Source organism: Mastigoproctus giganteus, chromosome 9, assembly GCF_048544385.1.
Source record: "Mastigoproctus giganteus isolate SK-2022 chromosome 9, ASM4854438v1, whole genome shotgun sequence".
Lineage (NCBI taxonomy): Eukaryota > Metazoa > Arthropoda > Arachnida > Uropygi > Thelyphonidae > Mastigoproctus > Mastigoproctus giganteus.
Genome location: NC_143583.1, coordinates 225,927,623 through 225,942,407, shown reverse-complemented (window position 1 = coordinate 225,942,407; position 14,785 = coordinate 225,927,623). Strand labels below are relative to the sequence as shown.

The 14,785-nt window shown below is 43.0% G+C and overlaps 1 pseudogene across 1 annotated transcript; it reads right to left on the bottom strand.

Moving 5' to 3' along the window:
* Positions 1-388: 388 nt before the first annotated feature.
* On the bottom strand, positions 389-11,573 carry LOC150081143 (proclotting enzyme pseudogene; annotated as a pseudogene). The gene is made up of 3 exons (XR_016547359.1): positions 11,468-11,573; positions 4,904-5,043; positions 389-666 (listed from the first exon to the last, which is right to left on the bottom strand). The product of XR_016547359.1 is annotated as a proclotting enzyme pseudogene (transcript).
* Positions 11,574-14,785: the final 3,212 nt, after the last annotated feature.

Below are 14,785 nucleotides of genomic sequence, written 5' to 3'. Positions count from 1 at the left end.
TCACTACACATCTGCCCGGAGCTTTATATTTATTACGGGTTAGATTGGGAGAGAGGCGGCCGCACTGACGCTGTCCGACCCCACCAGATGCCATCGGACAGCGTTAGCTCGGCGCGGACGATTTCAATAAAAGAGCACCCACCGTTTGCCGAAATTAAAACTTTATTGATCACGTGCACACACACACACACACACACACACACACAAATTTGGCTACACGTGAAAAAAACCCTTCCCGAGATGATCACAAGTGCACCGTGATTGAGGGTCCGTTCCTCTTCCTCCTCCACTTTCTGGTCAACAGTGACTGAGCGTGTGCACCCGTGCTTTGCTCGACCACACATCGAGGACAGGCCACGTGAGCAGCCCATCCCCGGGATAGTTTTTTTTTGGTGGGTCGGGAGAAGGGCCATTCAATGAAAACACTTCTGGCTTTTGTGCGTACAGGACGTTCTTCTTCGCGTGGCATCTGCGGACGTGCTTTCTTCGAAGAAGGAGATCCCTTCGTCACACGGCGTTCTTCTCGATCCAGTCCATGTACTCGCTCACTCGCGTGTACACCCCGGGGACTCCTTCCTGAGCGCAGCGACTGCCGAACGACACGATCCCTATCACGGTCCAATGGCGCGAGTTGTCCGGAAGCATCAGAGGACTTCCCGAGTCGCCCTGAAAGAAAGAAGAAACAATTAAAAATCCACTTCGAGCGCAGTGTTTCACTCTGTACAATAAGTTACCTCGAATCCGTTTTCTTGCCGGGTGGGCCAACCTTAAATTTTTTATTAGCGCGCAAAGAGACGCAGTGGTGGCGTCTGTTGCGTGTGCAAGTGATCTATCAACGCTCACTGCTGCGTCGATACATGGGTCACCTCCGCTGCTGCCAGTAATGATACTCTCCGTCTCTTTAAATAAACAAATATTCCCTCGCGGCAAGTTGCAGGAGCTCCCAAAGCAAATGTACCTTTTTTCTTTTTCATATAAAAAAATGGTACATCTAGAAAAAAGGTATGTAAGAAAACCGGAAAGAAAATAGGATATCTAATATAGTTAGGAAGGACGCTACGTGGTTGTTTCCATTAAGATTATTACTAAATATATTACCACTCATATACCACGTGAAGTTAATAATGCAGTTTATTAAGCCATTCGCCTAACTACTATACATTAAGGTGACGTTTCAGGCATCTTTCCGATACCCATCATCAGACCATGCTGCTGCCAGACTCCTCTTGCCGATGTTCCCAGAAACTTGAAGTGCATATAGGGAGCAACTGGAAACATCGGCAACAAGAATCTGACAGCAGCATAGTCTGATGATGGGGATCAGTAAAGTCATCTTAAATTGTATAGTGGTTTAGGACATTAGCTTAATAAACTCCAGTACACTATTAATTTCACGTGGTATACGAGAGGTTTTAATCATAGTAATAATCTTAAAATAACATATCCTGGAGCGCTGTGGTAGCCCAGCTCGAGATCATGAAGGATTGTTCATCCACAGCTGCAGCCCTGTTGAATGGGTTGGCGGAGTTACGATGCCGTGAGAAGCACATGGCACCTAAAAGTTGCGTCCATGGGAAACAGATGGAGGTCAGCATCGAGTTCTTGGATTCTGTCAGGCATCTTATTTGGTAGGACACGTGGTCCAACCCAGGCATTTCACCGAATGCCTGGGGGGCGTTAGGTGAAACACCTAACGCCCCCAGGCGGTTGGTGTTTAACCTCAAGTCACCCGGAAACTCGACCCGAATGCAGAAAATTACTGAAAACCTTTAAGGATTGGGTTGAAGCTGAGTTCGGAATACCCCTCAAGGAAAATCAAGTTAATAGTGAAGATAGCATTAACAAGATGCAATCAAGAAGATTAAAGACATGTTATCAACACTAATCAAATAGTGACTAACAACGAAGGAAATCAGTATCAGCAGAGACAACTTAAAAACAGGAATCAACTGTCTCCCAAATAAAGCTACAATCGGGCAGGACAAATTCCCACTTTTTATGATTAAAATCTGTAGTTGTTTCATCATCGATATATTATTACATCTATTTCGGAAGAATAATGGTGGAAGGGGATTTCCCGAAGCTGTGGAAAAGCTACTACGTAAAATCTATTCCCAAAACAAAAAACCATAAATCTGTAAAAGACTTCAGACCAATCGCTGTTGGATGCTCTTTGCAAAAAATATTCGAAAAAACAATCCTGGACATCATCATCCAACATTGCTTCAAATACAGACCTGAATACCTGCACTCAGTACTTCCTCAGAGATCGACCATCACCAATCTCATGGGAAGACTACTAAGGATGCAGCAAGCGCTAAATAACATGCAGCAACTGGAAGTTGTTTTTCTAGATGTAGCAGCCGCATTTGACAACATATCCATCCAAGCTCTAATAGTTATTCTGAGGGACTACTTCCTCATTACGGGAAATGTCCTCCATTTTTTAACGAACACTCTTTTGCGCAGACAAATCACAATAACAAACGGGAATGTGTGGGCTACGTACCAAGTCGATAAAGGGGTCCCACAGGGCGGCGTATTGTTCGCCACACTGTTTGTCATAGCCCTCGAACCCTCCTTAGCTCGAAACAGGAAGCAATTCATCACATATGCGGACGATGTGAAATTTTTTATTACCTCAGAAGACCAGAAATCTGCCAACTACTGCAACCAAGTGGCCAACGCCAAAATAAAAGAACTACAAAAATACCTCGACTCTATCGGGCTGCAACTAAATGAAGACAAGACTGCGCAAATGACATTCACAAATAAAATAAATCCAAACAAAATAAGAATATACGCGAACGACATCCTTGTCCAAAAGGTTCAGTCACACGTTGATCTTGGACTCAAGTGGGACGAAGGACTGAACTTCCTTCCGTAGGAAAACAAACGCGGCGCTCTGGACAACCAGGCAGGAGTTCATGGGTATTTGAAACCCCAATACAATGATTCGGTATATCAATAGATGTGTTATCCCTATTCCTTTATACGTGTCACAAATCTGGTCTTCAGCTCCCGAAAGCACTATCGAGGCTTTTCTAGGAATAGAATACTTGCTCTTGAGATGGCTGAACAGAATTTCAGCTAAGCCTTTTACCATCTCAAGAGGTATACTATACTGCAATTTAGAAGTCACTCCTTGGAGACAAACGATCACTACAAAGAATAAATGACACTTGCTCAGATCTTATCGGGACGGCTGGATTCTCCGAAAGCCCGAGAGTGGATAGTAACACCCGGAGAAAAACAAAGACGAGTTGCAGGTAAGGAATAGTAACTGAAGCCCGCATTTACGCAATTGGATAGTCTGAGAAGATTCTTTGCAGCAAACACTTCAAAGCTGTTTAATACCCAGAAAAACTGTGCACAAGCAAAACATACAGAAAAGAAGTTCTCGAAATAAACTGCCACCTGCAGATACAGATGCAAGAAAAAATAAACAGCACTAAGAACCTTAACACAGTAGCTGGCAGGAATCCCGACCTCATCTGGGAACACTCTGCTGGATATACTTCTACTCCCACAGAAAAAACAGTAAAAATGAGCTTTTACTCTGTATTATATTGTATTGTGTATACTGTTGTGCTGCGAATATCTGCGCTAATGTAAATATGGCGATGTTATGCTTTAAACGCAACAGTATAAAATATTTTTCGTTTATTTATTAAGTCTTAAGCAGATTACAAGTTATTAATGTATCGTATAATTCTGATAAGTACTACAAGTATTGTTTAATTTAGTAACGAGTGTTACATATAATATTATTCTCTGTTGCATAACAGAATATGTATCTACACCCCTCTCCCCCCTAGTCAATGGCTGTAACCGGGTGTCTTCTGAGAGAAATAAAGATAATATTTAACCCCAAGGGTTCACATCGGATGAGTATGGACTTGGCAAACCAATCAGTTGTGGATATCTTTCTTTGGTGATTCCTTTTTACTTCTTTTTTTCTTTCTCTCCCTCCTCAGGGTAACTCGATTTTTTTTTTTTTTTTTTTTGCTGGTGCAGCATAAGCCTCAGACTTCCATATGGCTAATTATAATAATAACAACAACAACTTCGGTTGACACCAGAATGACAGGGTCGCCTTTTAATTCGGCGGGGGTTCGCAATGTCAAGTGCAAGTTAGCTGGACGAGCTGATCTCTTTTTCGGAACAGCCCTGCTCTGTCCTTCGTAGCAGTTGAATCGGCACGATACATCGCCGTTGTCGATCTCTGGGGGGGGGGGGGGGGGGAAATGGTTTCGATTTCTGTCGGAGCTACGGGCATTCTTAACGCCTTCTTCAATCGGGGTGCTCGACAATTACCTGATCTCGGGGGAAGGTAGGTTTTCTCCAACGAGTAATCCGGGCTTCTCACCTCATACAACACGCAAATCGGTGCATGCGCACTGAGGTGCTGTACACGGTCGAGAGCGAGAGACTGAGGTGTCCCCAAATTGTGATCCGAGTTTGAATTTTGCTCATTCGGCGATCACGCTGACGACAACTCCTTCAGTCGTTCTATTCTGAGTGTCCCACGAGGACCACTTCTCTCTCAAATAACAAGTACAAGAGGCGCTCCCTAGTGATTGTTTTTATTTAAAAAAATAATTGCGGGTAGAAAATTAGCGGAAGTAATGTGAGAAAATTGCAGAAGTAGTGAATGGAAGAGAGATTTTCTTGCAGAGTGTTTGTTATGAGTCAGTTCATATTGGTGTCCAGGCTATAATCTCGTTTCCACCTTATAAACTGATAGAAAAAGTGCTCTTTTTCTATCAGTTTATAGAAAAAGAGCACCGCAGTAACTTCCAACTCCCCCCCCCCCGCGCAGTTAAAGGGAGTTTCGTGACGAATTTCATTCGCCGTTCGCTCGTCAGAGGGCGCTTCGCCGGATGCGGAACGAACTTCTTACCTGACACGCGTCTTTTCCTCCCTGGACGAAGCCGGCACACACGAACCCTTCGGTGATGGGCTGGAAGTACTGGCGATTGCACTGCTTATTGTCCCAGATGGGCACCGAAACTTGATGCAGCGAACCGGATCCGCGCCCTCCTGAAACAGAGAAAAAAAACAAAAAAATTATACGATGACGTTTCCTCCGATGCGTTCACATTCAACTGCATCCGCACACAACACGCAACGGTTTCGATTCACAATAAGCGGAACTCGGGTTCGAAACCGACTTTCCACGGGGCTGTACGACTTGAGAGTCGCGTGTGACACTTACGACTTGGGGTAAAAGGAACTTGGTCGTTCCTCCCCCCCGTCGGTGCGGGAGGAACCACAAAGCCACTTCGATGATTGCGACGGGGAAAAGGCAGTTGGACTACGGAGATGCCTCCCTTGCACGCGATGAAAAACGCAGTTACACGAGAAGGGCCGCTGCTCGTCGTGCTTCGACATTCGTCCGGAAAACGTCGAGCAGTCGAAGACGGAACGAAGATTTTCTTAAAGAAAGTAACTACGGACGTGATTCGCTGTTCCCAGTCAAGGGTTATCAGCTCGCGAACTCACTCCTCCTGACACGATTAAGCACGGAGTCGCCCTTCCTCCTCCCGTGCATTGTCATCCCCTTATTGGAGCACGTTTCCTTTGTGGCGTCTCGCGGAATTCTATGCACGCATTGAGTGAAATGAAGGAGTGTCCGGGTTGCGTTGGGGAAAAACAGTCCCTCGCTGGGTGCTCCTTCTACTCTTTCCCTTTCAAATAATTGACGAAGCCACTTGGCCACGTCAATTAGTTTTATAAAACTATTATTTAAGGACGCCGAATGATGATTAGCCGCCAGAGCCTTCAAATGCTGTCTGAACGTCATTGAGTCGACTGTTCAACAGTTTTCTTCAAGATTTGTCAAGTTCGGAGAATTGGAAGAAACTGCAAAATTCAATAAGCTCGCAGACAACATCGAAGTAGCCGAAGTGAACCTGAAAATGTTTCGATAGATAGACCCGGATGATTTTGAGACGCAACTGATTGATTTTCAGAGCAGCTCAGTTTGGAGGCAAAAATGTATCGATCTCGGAGCTGATTTAGAAAGTATTCAAAGGGAAAGATTAGTGACGGGATTAGCAAGGAAAACCGCAGAAAACGACGTATTAAAGAGAGAGGTTTATTATTTTATATTTGAATATTTGTTTCGTAAGCTAAAAGACATTTTTGTTACGAAGGATTTTATTTTAATACCTTTTATTAAAGCATCTTTCAAATACTGTCTTTTATTTCATTCTTTTTTGGTTACGCTTTTGTCAATTAAAACGTGCATGAGAAAAATAACGATACAGTGGAACTTCGATTATCCGAACTAATTGGGTTGGTTCGGATAAGCAAGCACACGTGAGAACACCCGGTTTACAAGAAACAAAGTGTAATTAGGCCTACAATTAAATTATTGTTCGCGAGGCATTTTGAAATATGAAGCATAAAAGATAATTCAGTGAGGAAATGGTTTGTAAATAATAACCAAAACGTTTCAAATCGAAAATCTATATTTTTGTATTTCTTTTAAACTTACCTAATTTGTTTTTCATCGTTTCAACTACAAAACACACTTTTTTTTACATAAACAAGTAATTGCGCACAAAGAAGGGTATAATGAATCGTGGGATGGGGGTTACTTTTTAAGATATGTAACCTTGAATTTTTCTTTCAACCACGCGAGATGGTCTTTTTCTTCTCGGCGAAGTCTCTCATCCTCTTTAATAAGAGGACCTCCGAAGAACCGCATTCGGACTTACTCAAATCACGCCATTGCAACGAAGGCGTCCGCGCGAGTGGCCTGCCAAATGTATTAAGTGGCAAGGATATTTCGGCATAACAACCACGGCATGAAAAGCAGATGCAGTACTGTAATTGGGGGGTTCGGATAATCGACGTTAAATTTTGGCACGCACTCTTAAAAAGGTTCGCCACCCCTGGCACAGGTTATTGAGAGGAAAAACGAATTTAAACTTTCCCCAGTTATGTCTCATTTGAAATAATATCCGCCTTTCCTAAGATCCAAGCACATGACAACAAAATTATTTTTTGCATCCACTTCCTTTGTGAACACGTCATGGAATCCAATCGAATTTCAGGAAATATAAAAAATACATTTCAGGAAATATAAACTCTAGAAGGAAGGGGATGAATCAGATTGGTCCACTTGATATCAACGGTTCGACTGTTGATGATCCCGCTCAAGACATCTGACAAACTGAATGAGTTATTTTGCATCTACATTCACACATGAGGAGTTATTCAATGAGGGGAGTGCCAGAAGTTTATCAAACACTAACGGGGAGCTAAGTGAATTTGTAACAACTAAGAGCCAAGTGGAGGAGAAATTGTTGAACATAAACATAAGAAAGGCACCTGGGGTGGATGGAATCTATCCAGTTATATTGAAGGAGGCAACAAAGGAAGTAAGTAAACCCTTTAGCCATAATTACGAGAGCTTCCCTGGACTTAGGAGAGGTACTCATAGACTGGAGATGTACAAATGTGACCCCAATTCACAAAGGAGGATCAAAGGCTGACACAAGTAATTATAAGTCACTTATGGCTAAGATTGCCATATCATTTATGATCCTGTTCTATTTACCAATAGAACAGGATCATAAATGAAGGCCCAACTAGAGGTCTTCATCGTCTCGATCTCATATTATCGTCTGCTTCCTGTAGCGTCGACATTAAACCTGAAACTCACTTTGAATCCGATCGTGAACCCATCGTAGTCCTATTGCAGCTCCCAACGCCTAATTTTAATGTCTCCCACAACGTCAAAAGGAAGATCATCATCTCTCCCACCTTCCTACAACCGAACAGATGCCTTTATGCAACAAGATTAATTCCCTGGGAAGTTCTTGAATCAGGAGATCCGGAACTGGCTCTAGACATACGAACTAGATGGTTGCACACTGTTACCATGTTCTCAGCAGCTAAACAGGTCAGTATCTCTGCTAGAATTAATGCTTGGTGGTCTTCGGAGCTAAATTACAGTTTCAAGTGCAAACAGTCCCTCCATAAACGATGGAAACAGTCTGGTACAGCATATGACCGAACTCAGTACTCTAAAGCTAGAGCATTGTTTAACAGACTGAAATCTCAAGCCATTAAAAAATATACTGACAAGACCTTATCCAAAGGCACAGTGCCATATACCCATAACTCTGAACCAGGTTCCAACTTCAATCCAGTTGAATGGATCGACTATGTAGCCAGATTCCAAGACAACATCACACAACCATATGATTACCAACCAGACTCCATTTCTGGTCCAGATGATAAGCTGTTTTCCATTCAAATCGATCGACAGCAGCTCCTTCAAGCAATCAACTAGCTGCGTCCGTCATGCACCGCTGGCATCGATAAAGTCCCGCATTTCATCGTAAAGTGCCTAAGTCTATATATCCTTGATCCTTTGTTCTACTTGTTCAACTCCATCCTTTCTTTTAGAGTGTTTCCTGCATCCTGGAGCAAATACGCTCTCGCCCCACTACCTAAAGTTCAACTGCCAAGCCAGCCGAAGCACTGTAGACCGATATCCACTACATCCACGCTCCTAAAGCTACTGGAAAAAGTCCTTCTTCCGCATATAACACGCCATCTTCTTCCACAACTGTCTCCAACCTTTTGGCAGTCCAAACGGAAATTCTAAATGCTTTTGAGGCCAGATCAGAAATGGCGGTTTTTTATGCCGATATCGAAGCTGCCTTTGATAGCCTGAACATCTCAGCCCTTCTGAATCTCTAACCAATTACTTTCGGATCAAAGGTGACGTTTTCGCTTTTCTGCACTCGCTCCCTTGGAATAGAACAGTGTACCTCAATCATCGCAACCTCTCCTATACCCGATCCATCAATGCAGGTGTGCCACAAGGTGGCGTTTTATCGGGGTTACTTTTTACCGCCCTCCTTATTCCGTTTGTGTGTAACAGAGATGATGTCATTACCTACGCCGATGATATAAAGTTCCTAACAGAAATACCTCCATCAGCCGACAGAGGAGTGATCACATCGGAAATCTGTAATGAGATCACAGCTTTCTGTAGCCATCTCAACCATTTCGGTCTTAAACTTAACCTCCACAAATCCGTTATTATGGTTTTCTCTCAAGAAGTGTCGCACATTCATACAACCCTCACTGGAGGGTGCAGTTATTCCAAGTGTAACTAAACACAAAGATCTCGGTGTAACCTTTGACCCAAACCTTAGGTTCAACTGCCACATCGAATAATGTGTTCTACGCAAGATCAGCCGAATGCGCTGGATTGCCCGTCAACATCTTCTTCATAACTCAGACGCAAGAACCACAATCAGATATCTGGAAACCATTGTGTATCCTACCTTTCTGTATGCCTCTGAAATATGGGCATCCGCAGTGCCTTCTCTCATGAAGCCCATCTTCGCCAGTGAATACTGGATATTGAAGTGGGCAACCCGCAAACATCGACTCCCTCCCCCCAACAGAGGACCACCAGCATGGCCGACCAACTCCAAATCCTGCTAACGATCGGAGTTGATCTCCTGAAATTCGTTTCTGATCGCAATTATAGGCGCTCGTTGGCCGAACTTGTTCCCCTTTTGTTTGGCCCCTGATGTCGACTCACACTGATATCTCCACTTGTTATCTCCTATGAGGCGCAGAACGGCACAAATTGATGAACTGTTTCACAAGAAAATGCTATACCGAACATCAATTTGCAGTGTGAAATATTCTGACTTGTGTGAATATTCTGAAATATGTGCTTTGTACATATGAACGTGTACATACCTTGGTGTACTGTCTGCCTTATACTCATATCTATTGAATAGTAAATGCTACGTTTTGAAGTTAATTTAATGTTATGTTATCTTTTTGTTATACTGTACATATTTTTATATTACCCTATATCACTGTCAAGCCCCTGGCCTCCTAGCTGTGGCGGCCACATTATTGTGTCTTTAGTGTACAATAAAGATTTTCTCTTTCTCTATAGACCTGTTAGTTTAACCTCAGTTCCAGGAAAATTAATGGAGGCACTGGTTAAAGAAGCACTGCTGGATCATCTAGACAAGCTTTTAGTTATAGCTCGGACACAGTATGGTTCTGTTAAAGGAACTGGATGCAGGGAATACCTTTGATATCATATACTTGGATCTTAGAAAGGCTTTTGATACTGTTGCACATGAAAGACTGCTGCACAAATTGGAGCAGTGTGGCATTGGAGGCAAATTGCTGCTATGGATAAAGGGGTGGTTGAGGGGGAGAAGACAGAGAGTGGTAATCAATGGACACTGCTCGTCGTGGACTAATGTTTTTAGTGGAGTCCCTCAGGGTTCAGTGTTGGGTCCATTATTGTTTTCTGTATTTATAAATGATACTGATGATGGTATATCAGGCTTAATGTCCAAGTTTGCAGATGATATAAAAGTTGGCAGGGTGATTAGTGACACTAAGGCAGTCTGCTACTGCAACAAGATCTAGAACGCTTGAGCGAGTACAGAGAAGGGCAACAAGATTAGTGAATTGAACGAAAGGGTGGTGTTACCAAGAAAGGCTTAAGTTCTGGAAATTGTAGCGTCTAGAGACTACATACCTGCGAGGTTATCTGATTGAGGTGTATAAGGCTTTGAATGGGTTAAGCAGGCTCAATTCTGATTGGATTCTTCGTCTTGCTCAGATTACTCACCTGAGGGGGCATAGATTCAAATTGAGGAAAGACGGTTGTAGAATAGATGCGCGGGAATTTGCCTTTAGTCATCGGGTAGTTGATTGCTGGAACAAACTTCCAACTGGCGTTGTAGAAGTTGATAGCTGAAATAAATTCAAAGAGAAACTGGACAGACGTTTAGAGGGATTCGATGTGTGAAAAGTGTTTTTTTTTTTTGGCTGATGCTACATAATTTGCGTTCTTGCGGCCTCAACTACTACTACCTACGGGAAACGATGGATATAAAATTCTATAACAACTTATAAATTCATTAAGTGAAAGGTCATTGTTTATAAGAGTAGCCGTCGCCCTGTTCCATTTAACATTTCTGTTAAATGTTTTTTTTGTTAAATATTATTTTTATTAAATGTTAGCTAGAAAAAAAAAATAAAATATATATATGTATAGAGAGAGAGACATGGATATGTATTTTTATAAAGGGTGACTCCTAGAACGCTAGTTCACTTTTGCCTCGTATCTCTGTGAAGAACAGTACCACTGCAAAATGGTCAGAAAAGTGATTGGTGTAGGTTTGTGTGTGTGTGTGTGTGTGTTCTGGCCTCTTGGCTACCCAGAAGCATCAGTCACCTGGACAGATTGTTTTCAGTACCCGTCCACACCACGGGAAGGTGGGCCAGTCGCAATAGTGCTCGTAGGAGGGGGGAGAAAAAGAGAAGTTCACGTGGTACATTAATAAAAAAAAAAAAAAAAGAAAGAAAGAAGACAGATAGAAAGTGTGCACCAAAGCAATTAAGGCTATGAGGTTATTATGACGCAATAAAACTTAGTTTTCGCAAGAAGACTTACCGTAGCGCATGGCTCCCCAGCCCAGGACGGTGGCCATGAGCCCCGCAATGGACTTCGTCTTCAGCTGGTCGTTGGGCAGACAGACGGGTTTCACGAATTCGCTCATCTTGGCGGGTTCGCTGAGTCGCAGCAGTCCCACGTCGTTGTAGAAGCCGTTCCGAGAGAACTTCGGGTGCAGCTTGATCTGCGCGACACCGTGCTCCACGGGATTGGCCTTGTCGTCGGCCTCGAACAAGTGGTGCTCGCCGAGTCGCACGGAGATCTGATTCGGGCTGTAACTGAAACGAAACGAAAGGAAGGGTCTCATTTGGCCGCCGCGGAATACGACGGGAAAAAAACCAACAAAAATGCGCTTACGACGAAGAAAGCGGAAATGCTGCGCGCAGTCTGAAACCCACTTATATCAACTGGATGCACTTCGTTTGATTTTCTTAATTATAACAGCATGACACCTCCTCCCTTCCTATCCTTTCTGTACTCCCCAAATTCCAATTCTGTTCACGGGGGTTTGGCGCGCACACTCTTTATGTACACGTGGGTGGTATTATTGTTAACAGCAATGAAACGTGCGTGAGGGTGCAGCTACAAAGCATTATTGCACAGCTTCAAAGCAGAAGCTTGGAATATACAATTCCCAAAGTAAAGAGAAAAGTAAATGTACAGATAAAATAAAACTAAATAAATAAAAGTAGGGCTCATCCGTCCTATTTAAGCGAACAGGTAGGAGTAAGGCAGAGCACTGCTATTTCTTCACACGCACATTCCACAATGAGTCTTAGAACTTAAAAGAAGAGTCCATTTTAAGGGCAGGTAACGGATGAGGTTAGCAATTCCAGTTGCCTCTTGAAGTGTCCGGGGGGTGTCAAATATCTCCACATTTGCTTTGTTCATTGATCTTGCAGTCCTGTTGTAGAAGTTGGAGTATCCATAAGTAGTTCTCGCATAGGATTGTTTCAGCAGTGGATGGTTTCTTAACGCTCTTGTCGGAGTGTTTAAATTTATTTGTGAGACGAGATGAGGGCAATTCAGGGTACCATTTAACAGCTGGTTAAGGAGGAGTAAGTCGGCTTTATCTCTTCTTTCTTCCAGCGTTTCGAGTCCAAAGAGTCCAAACACCACTCTTGGTAGGATTTCTCATTGTATTCATTGAGGGTACTTTTAAAGCAGACGTATTGGATTGCTCTTTTTTGAATATTTTCAATTTCTAATTTTTGATAAGCAACATGTAGGGACCAGACCTGTGAGGCAAATTCTAGGGCTGGCCTAACATAGATTTTGTAAAGAAAGATGAAAAAGTGACAACAACTGATTGAAGTCTCGGTTAATTCTTTTCAGGAAACCTAGTTTTTTGCTAGCTGCCTTCACAATGTTAGAGACATGAACATCAAAGGAAAATGATTCTTTAATAAAGATACCTAAATTTTTGGCTGTACTGACTTTTTTGATTGCCTTGTCGTTGATACAATTATCAAAATTAAGTTTGTTTTTTTGTGTGCATTAGCAAAGCTCATCAGCCCGCCCTTATTTTCATTTACCCAGCTGACCAGAGACCGGTACACCCAGCTGGTCTGAAATAACATTGAACGTTCTTCAGCATTCACAAATTGAGCTGTCAGTGGCAAAAAAATGGAAAACAACAACAACTTAAGAAACAGTTGGAAATGTAGAATAGATGTGTGTCGTGAGGAAGTAACAGAAATGAAGGGTCCGCAGGCTTTCTCTCCCTGGGGGTGACGCAGAGCGTGGTAAAGGACAGTCATTGGGCAAAAAATGAGAAACCTTTCGCAGTCGGCGGATTAAACTTAGGTATGCAAATTCCAAACGCTACGATCACAAGCTTCCCCGGGGGGGATAACTTCTGCGCGCTTTCTCGGACTTCTCACTCGATTCGAGGGCGGGGGGGGGAGACAGTCGACCGTTCCGATTGTCGGTAGAAGGGGAGCCACAACGGAGAAAACAAGGGAAATCAGCGGTACGCGTGCGAACCACCTCAAAAAAAGCGTGCAACGAGAATGGAAAATGACCCCGCACTTCATTCAGCGGAATGATGGAGTGCGGGGTCATTTTCCGGGTAGGGAGGTTTCTCGCCCTAATACGTTTCTCGAAATGATCTTTGGCAAGCTTTCCCGCGATGCGTGTCGTGCTACTGACGACTGTTCGGCGTGTTTTGTTTTTTTTTTTTCATTTTCTGCGTGTTTGCGTCGCTTAGTCTACTTTTAAGCGACCTTGATGGGCGCAAGCCGGTTTGGATTGGGGGTTCTACGCCAATACAGCGCGTGGTCTCATTTCGCTTAACTAATGTTTCGATTAATAATTAAGTGGTGTAGTTGGAGACACCAAAAGGCAACGAAGAAGCGCTCTTTGTCGATAATGACCATAACTTGCAAGCAGAATAAAAATGACATCTCGATCTCTGTGAACGGGTCTAATGTGGTAAAAGTGCACTCTCACCTGGACCTGGGTCTTAAGTGGGATGACAGACTCACCTTTGCTCAACACTTCGCCCATATGAAGACAAAAATATTCGCCGCTTTATGGGCTACTAGACAGGAACTGGTGAGAATTAGGGATCCTCAGCTAGCGACCAAGTACATTTTAATGTGTGTCCTGCCAATTGCAATGTATGCCTCGCAAATCTGGTCTTCAGCTCCAGATTCACATTATAAGTCCGTCCTTGGGATCGAGTACTGGTTCTTGCGATGGCTTAACAGAGTTGCTGGCCACCCTTTTACTATCTCAAGGGCCATTCTCTACTCAAACCTTAACATCACACCCTGGATGCAGCGGACAATTAACAGGAACATACACACTCTCGCACAAATGCTCACAGGCAGAGTGGATGCTCCAGTCCTGGATAATATTCTAGTCAAACCGCGTGCCACTGCTAGACGTTGCGGAGAAGTAAATAATCCACTGCGTTCAGTCCTGAACAATCTTAGTAGCCTGCAAAGAGTCTTCCCATCAAATGCACCAAAAACTGTGTGAGGATGCAACATACCGGAAAAAGATCTTCCAGGATTCGTAGAGACTTACCGAAATATGAATCGGCTGCAAAGTACCAAAGAATTGAGAGTAAAAGAGAAACTTTCTACTTTAAGAACAATAATAATTTGTTGACTGTAAAAATATACCTTCTGTAACAGTTATGTAAATATGTAATTTATAGATGGAATTATTAGTGAATTGTAAATATATCAGTTGTATAATGTATGTACAGAATCATCAATGTGTAAATACTGTATATATATTAAACATAAAATGTGTATAAAATGTATTTCGGGACGAGACTACGTGTTCAGTATATGTAACCCACTGCAC